We start from the raw sequence: 6,000 nt of genomic DNA, 5'->3' as shown, positions 1-6,000 counted from the left end.
TCGAACAAATATCGAACAGAAAATAGGACAAGGGCTGTCTATGAGATTGGACCGCCATCTTGGATACAGAAAGAGATGAACAACAACTCAATAGCAAAGCATCTTGTAAGAATATTAATTTTTCCTGTTGATACTTTGAAGTTAGGAACAGCATTGAAGCCATTCAATTTTGAACATATGAGATTTTGTTGACAAGCTTATGTCTCATTTTGGAGAATCTGAAACTACACATCATTTGATATTTTTAATTATTGATAGCATAAATGTGCGTACTATTGCAATGGATTCAATTGATATTTCTTATATTCAGGCTGTTGCTGTTGTGGAAAGAGAAATTATGAAGACACTAGAGTAGCAATACATGGAGACTCTGAATGCCTCTGAGAGACGGCATACCAAAATATCTTGAGAATCAGGTTCAAAGACTAACAAGAAGACAATCTATAGCTCCCTATGTTGTGCCAAGTCAGGTAGATATGCATGCAGATGTTGCAGCTTGATGTAATGATTAGTTCATTACTGCCTATTTTGATATTTTGATTGTTCTTAATCACAGTTAGGAGCATTAATGAACACAGTTAAACGGATGCTAGATGTGTTACACTGTTTTCAGACTTGTTCTGTTATAATAATGATGGCTTGCTTGGTTTGGTAATTCAGTGATGCTTTATGTGGTGTTCTGAAGCAAACTGCATGGTTTGCCTTGTAAAGTCAGGCAGCATAATTTTGCACTCTACAAACTTAAGAGACAGTATGCAAACATCCAATAAATTAGTAGTAATGTACCAACAAATTGTTTATGTCTGTATGGTTTATCTCAAATTATAAAAAAATTATAACGTAGCAAAAATTATTGAAAGTAACATTTACTATGAACTATAGGCAAATCATTTGTAGAGGTCTGGATGATGTTGCCATAGGTGCTCAATGAGGTCATCTTGAAGCTGATTGTGAATATCTTTATCCCTTATATTCTTGTAATTTTTAATAAACTCCTCAAGCTCAGGTGTTTCATCGTGAGAAATCTTCACCTTTTCTCCCACCCCATCATAATTTAAATCATCTTCCTCATCGTGCTCATCCTCAACTATCATGTTGTGCATAATGACACAAGCCCTCATAATTTGTCCGATGGTGTCTTGATCCCAAAATCGAGCTGCCCCACTAACGATAGCGAAACGAGACTGTAAAATCCCAAACGCTCGTTCCACATCCTTCCTACAAATTTCTTGGGCAGTTGCAAAATATTTCTTCTTGTTACCTTGTGGTTCAGGTATGCTCTTCACAGTTGTGGCCCACAAGGGATATATGCCATCAACAAGATAATAACCCATTGTATATTTATTGTTATTAATGGTATAATTCACCTTTGGAGCTTGACCTTTAGCTAGCCGTGCGAATAAAGAAGACCGGTGCAAAACGTTGATGTCGTTGTGGGAACCAGGCATCCCAAAGAAAGCATGCCAAATCCAAAGATCTTTATTTGCAACACCTTCAAGTATAATTGTAGGCTCATGCACATGCCCAGTATACATACCTTGCCATGCCAAAGGACAATTTTTCCACCTCCAATGCATACAATCAATCGACCCAAGCATACCAGGAAAACCTCTACTCTCTCCAATGGCAAGTTATCTAGCAGTATCATCTTCATTAGGTGATCTCAAGTACTCATCTCCAAAAACCTCAACAACAGCACTGACAAACCTTCTCAGACTCTCAATAGCAGTACTCTCACCGATACGGACATAATCATCTGTAGCATTAGCTGCTACTCCATAAGTTAACATCAGAAATGCTACAGTAATCTTTTGCAGACTAGAAAGGCCAAGTACACCGGCAGCGTTTCTTTTCTGCATGAAATATTCATCATGTTGCTCTACGGCATTCCATATGCGTACAAACAGTGTACGCCTCATTCGAAACCTGCATGTCAAGAGTAATGAGACACATGTATAATATGAATTTTTTGAAAAAATGGTCCAAATAAATCTATTGTTTACATACCGTCATCTGAAATAACTATGTCCGTACGTAGGATCATCTGAAAAATAATCTTGATACAACCTTTGATGCCCTGCCTGTCTATCTCGCTGAAGTACTTGACGACCTATGATAGAGATTAAGAAATCATCATCGTCATTATCTGACGACGAATCTAACACCAGATGCATCGAAAGGCTTCATCGATTCATAGCAATTCCTTTTTACCTATCTTCAATTCAAGTTGGTGATCGAAGGAACTGTTTTTCCTAGGTATTGGCGGCCACAAAAACCTCATTACGATAGAATCCTCATTATAGCATGTCAAAGCTGATCGCAACAAAAAGACAAAATGAAAATGATGCTGCGAAGTTAATCATTACTTTGATCCAGCGCAGTGCACGGAGGATGCAGGATGCAGGCCTGCTGGCATCAGGAATGCCGCGCAGGGGCTGCCAGAGTTAGTCCACCATGCGCAGGGGGGTGGCGGCGTGGGACCTCCGTGCGCACAGGCAGGCGGCGTGATAGGGTACCGGAGAAGGATTTTTGACGGGCTCAGGACACGGTACTAGAGAAAAAAAATCAACCGATACTAATTGGCCCAATCCGATGACGTGGCCTCTTTTAAATTATTGAGGAGTAGTTTTTAGCGATCTGCTCCGGGCTGATATGTTTTTTGGGGAAAAAATTTTTAGCATAGCTCCCAATACCTCGTTTTGGGGAAGAATTTTTTGGGGAACTCTTGGAGTTGCTCTTATATAATCCAGGAGGGAAACAAACAGGCCCTTAGAGTCGTTTGAATGCATTACAGTAGGATGAGCATGCATTTCATTCGTTGTAGTAGTTAATGAGATATTACATGCATACACACCAGCGTACCAGCATGTGTAACATTTTCTAATGAGCACCATTGACTGAGGGAGTTTATAATGAACGTGTCATCCAGTCCCTGCATATGAAAATTCGGAGAAATAGGGTTGCTGACTGTCCATATCACGATCGGCAGGGTTTGCTATTGTTTTTTTAGAAAGTGGAAAAAAAATATCAAGCCTCTGCGACCACATACAGTCGAGGGTTGTAGCTATGTTGTCCAATTTTTATTGGCGATGTTTAGGGTTCAGGTTGGATGAGGCGCACGCTTAGGGGGAGACCATGGGCGTATGCTAGCCTGCTGGAGGCATCGGAGTGGGGGGGGGGGGGTAGGGTGGGGGTTGTGTGGCGTTGTGCCTCTAGCCATGGTGGTGGAAGATCAACATTGGGGGTTTTGGTGGCGAAACATCAACGATCTATTTAATGCAGTTAGGGTAGTACTCCCTCCATCTATTTTTATAAGGTATAGTATTATTTGGCACGATCTTCTAAATAACACTTTGATGACATTCATTTTTCTTATATTATATTACTTATGATTATAAACTTATAATCACAGTAGAGTATATTTGATTTTGAATCCAACCATACAAAGTTTATATTATACAAATAAAAGATTAATGGTCATGTTATTGGTCAAAGATTGCAAAGTTTGAATCTTGATATGTGTGTGCACCTTATAAATAAAAATGGAGGGAGTATCCAGTAGTGGAATTGTGTCCGAGAGGAGGGAGGAGCACATCAGCTCAAACTTTTGGGAAGAGATAGAAGATAGAGAAATAGAAAAATTAACCATAGTAATGTGATGGAAGGTACAATGCAGGTAAATATATCGCGGTAAAAATAATAGCCGTAAATTTCTCAAGATAGGTAATAACCTTTTCAAATAAAATTACATATGCAGGTGTGCACAATAATGCATGACTAGTACTTGGTGACACGACAACCGGAACAATCAAAGGGAAATTAGAATTGAACGCAAATTACCCGGATCTACGGCCGGGACTTGAATTACATTCATGCTGTAGTAATACGCATGGACCAATTATGGCTTGCATGGTGGTGGCGGCGGGCTGGCCGGCGTCACGGTGTTGAGGCTGCAGGTAGTGACGCAGAAGGACGCGCACAGCCCAGAGACCCTCACTTTGCACGTCGTGAAGAAGAAGTTGATATTGTTCAGGACAGCAGGGGCGATGGCAATGATGTTATTGCACGTGTTCGTACCGAAGCCATCGCAGAGACCACGGCAAGTCGCGCGGCAGTCGTCCTGGATGTCCGCCATCGCCGCCGGCGGACCCATGGAGAGCAGGGCCAGCGCGATGCAGGCGGCAACAATGGCCATCTTGAGCATCGCGGCAGCCATGGTGATCAGGACTAGCTAGTTGTTGCAGCTATAGCTATAGGAAGAGATCAGATGGAGAGGAGGAGAAGTGCATGTTGGGATAGCAATGCAGATGCGCTATTTGTAGGCAGAAAATTTGTCCATCGTGAGAGTATAATACAGTTGTGCAAGTAGCATGCACGTTAACACGGTTGACCCGCCGACACATCAAGATGTGTTACTAATTAATGGGCTCGCCTGATTCAGCAACCCCATATAAAAATTAGGATAAATAATTCAATTAGAATCACCATGTAAGCTTGGCGTAAAATTCAATCTGAATCAATGCAACATATCGATCTTTTTGGTTTCGAACGGAAATAATAGCTCATTTGATGTGCATATCCATTTGATGTGCAGAAAATACAAGTGTAATATAGGGAAACAGTGCTGATGTTGGGAAACAAGTTTCAGTTGCTGCGATTCAATTCCATGAAAATGAATGTAACGTTACATTGGGTAGGGCTCTCCTTTTTTATAGTATCTCGGAGGACACTTTAAATTCCGCAATTATCCTTATTCACCCACTACGTTACTAGAATATACTTTACATAGAGGTCTTTTTAAGAGGTAACTTGTATGACTTGGTCTCCTCCTTTAATCATGCTTCCCACGCCTTCAGGCAATCCCGCGAATCACGCTCTCAGCAAGTCCCGCGAATCATGCTCCCACGTTTTTAGCACCTCCATGACTTTGACCTCTGGCCCGAGACCACCTTAGCCTCGGGCCAAAGAGACCCCACCTCCGCGCCGTGAACCTCGGCTTGTTTCAACGACCCTGCATAAGATAGTGGACAACTCGGCGCTCGGAGTCAGCTTTGAGCGCTCAAGGGTAAGCTTCATCAGTGCTTGACAATCAGTAATTGTTTCCCGGCTTCGAGACTGACCTCGCGGCAGCGTCACGAGGTTAGAGCTTTCTTTCATGCCAGATTTGTTCCTCGAGGTTAGGAACCCTCACCCAAGGCTACTTATTTTGCGGGGCTGAGTTGATCATGGTAAACAAAACGACCTCAAGGGTGACCATCTTTTTTGGACGATCCCCAACAGTAGCCCCTCGTGGGCGAGGCTCGACACCGACGACCGAATCTTTTATAGTGTCTCGGAGGACACTTTACATTCCGCAATTATCCTTACTCACCCAGTACTACATTACTAGAATATGCTTTACATAGAGGTCTTTTCAAGAGGTAACTTGTATGATTTATATAGAGGTCTTTCTTTTAGGCATAAAATTTCTTGTAGCGCCTAGCACGTTAACACGGTTGACCCCCTGACATACAGCTAGATTGCAAACGAACAGCGTTGTGCAAGTAGCATCGTTTGCAAGCGTGGCTGATGCAGCAATCAGTGTGAGTCGCACATGCTTTCTACAAACAGCGAATGGCTATATGCCAGTCAAGGTTAGTGCTGTTGAGATCGATTTGTATAGCCCCCAAATAGTCGTGCTTAGAAGATTTTACTCTTCTTGCAACTTGTTGACACCTCACTCCCAGAAACAATAGATATGTTGAGTGTTTTTCATTTGCTGAGTGTATTTCATCGGGCACTTGGCAAAGGAGGAGTTTGCCGAGTGTCTCCATGGAAACACTAGGCGTATATATTGCACTCGACATAAAACGTAGTTGCAGAGTGTCAAAGAGAAAACACTCGGCAAAAACCAATATGACACTCGGCAAAGAACGGACACTCGGCAAGTACCCACCATGTGACCGGCACATGCGACGCTTGCCAAACGGCGTGCTGGCCGTTAGAACTTTGCCGAGTGTC

The sequence above is a fragment of the Setaria italica genome, chromosome VIII (assembly GCF_000263155.2).
Source record: "Setaria italica strain Yugu1 chromosome VIII, Setaria_italica_v2.0, whole genome shotgun sequence".
Classification (NCBI taxonomy): Eukaryota; Viridiplantae; Streptophyta; class Magnoliopsida; order Poales; family Poaceae; genus Setaria; species Setaria italica.
This window is presented reverse-complemented; position numbering follows the sequence as displayed.